The sequence below is a fragment of the Galeopterus variegatus genome, unplaced genomic scaffold (genome assembly GCF_000696425.1).
Source record: "Galeopterus variegatus unplaced genomic scaffold, G_variegatus-3.0.2 Scaffold50332, whole genome shotgun sequence".
NCBI lineage: Eukaryota > Metazoa > Chordata > Mammalia > Dermoptera > Cynocephalidae > Galeopterus > Galeopterus variegatus.
This window is the reverse complement of record NW_007776443.1, coordinates 1-1,669: the sequence shown is the minus strand read 5'-3', so window position 1 is coordinate 1,669 and position 1,669 is coordinate 1. Positions and strand designations below refer to the sequence as shown.

Genomic DNA, 1,669 nt, shown 5'->3' with positions numbered 1-1,669 from the left:
ATTCGAAATCTTAAAAGGTCAAACTCATAGAAGTAGAGAGGACAGTGGTGGCTACCAGAGGCCGGGGGTGGCTGTGCGAGGAGGAGAGAAGGGGAGAGTTGGTGAGGGGGTGGTCAAGACGAAATTTCAGTTAAACAGGAGGAATTAGCTCAGGAAATTTACTGTACTGCTGTATAGGACTACAGTTAGAAACGAAGAATTGTATACTGGAAAATTGTTGAGAGATTGTAAGCGTTCTCAGCACACACAAAAATAAGTATGTGAGATAATCAATATTTTAGTTTGATTTCACCATTCCACAATGTATACATATATCAAAAAATCGTGCTGTACATCATAAATATGTAGAAATTTTATTTAATTAAAAATAAGAAACAGGTCTTAAATATATGTCCAAGAAATGAGAAGCGACGAGCAGGCCAAGCGGTTTCCGTAGTGTAGTGGTTATGACGCTCGCCTAACACGCGAGAGAACCGGTTCGAAACCGGGCAGAAACGGTTGTTTGCCTTCTGCCTCCTTCCAGGATCCGGAGGGGGTCGCCTCCCCACCGCGTGTTTCTAGGTGGCCAGAGCTCCAAGGGACAAGTGATAATCTGGCCTCTTGAAATATTTGTGTCAAATTAGGCAGGCCGTTCTGGCTGGGCGCTTCCCAACTAGGAAGTGCTCTCCCCCCCAAAATCTGAAACACGCAATTTTGGCGACACTCGAGATTTCTAGTCTGCACTTTTCCCTAGTTACCTTTTCTCCTTTCTCCCAAGAGAAACAGAAAGCCATAGCGCTCTTGCCCCGGCCTATTTATTAGTCCATGCTCCCTTATCGAGTCTTGGTTCCATGATAGAGGTTTGACATTCCCTGTGTTGTGGGAACACCCGAGTGGCGAATAATGAAGTGTGGACCGGCACATCTACTCCTGAATAAAATACATGAGGACACACACGCACACACACACACACACACACACGAATACCCAGCACATGAAGAACCAAGGAGTCCTTATCTTTTAGAGACACAAACTGAAATATATGCAGATGAATGTATGATACTGAGGTGTACTCAAAATAATCTAGGGGAAAGGCAGAAAGTGGGGAGAGGGTAAAATTAGATAAGATTGGCCATGTGTTGTTGATTGTTGTAGCTGGATTTATTGTGTACATTTTAAATTTTCCATAGGAATTAAAAAAAATTTTTTTAAAGAAGAAGGAGGAGGAGGAGGAGAAGAACTAGGAAACCCTAATCCCCTTGGGAAAAGACAATCAATGATGAAATGTTGGGATCATCTGACATATATACTCTAAACAGTTGAAATAATGCTCCAAGAAGTAAAGACAAACTCTCTCGAAATGAATAGAAAGATACGAAGTCTCAGCAAACAAATGGAAGATAAAAAGAAGACCAAGTTGTAATTTTACAAGTGATTATTGCATGAACCTAAAACCACAACAAACAAACAAAAAACCACTGGTTGGTCTCAATAACAGAATACACAGGACAGAAGGAGCCGGTGAACTTGAAGAAAAAAGCAATAGTAATGACCCAATCAGAACAACAGAAAATAAAAGTGTTTTTAAAAAGAAACAGTGGGGGCCATGGGCCTGGGTCCCGCCCACCACCCAGTGCAACCAGGCTTCCCTCCAAAGTTTCTCATAGTCAGTAGCTGAAGAGAGACCCCT

The 1,669-nt window shown here is 42.2% G+C and overlaps 1 non-coding gene across 1 annotated transcript; it reads left to right on the top strand.

Moving 5' to 3' along the window:
- The first annotated feature begins 426 nt into the window (after positions 1–426).
- Positions 427–497, top strand: TRNAV-AAC. Its single transcript has one exon. It is a non-coding gene; the product is annotated as a tRNA-Val (tRNA).
- Positions 498–1,669: the final 1,172 nt, after the last annotated feature.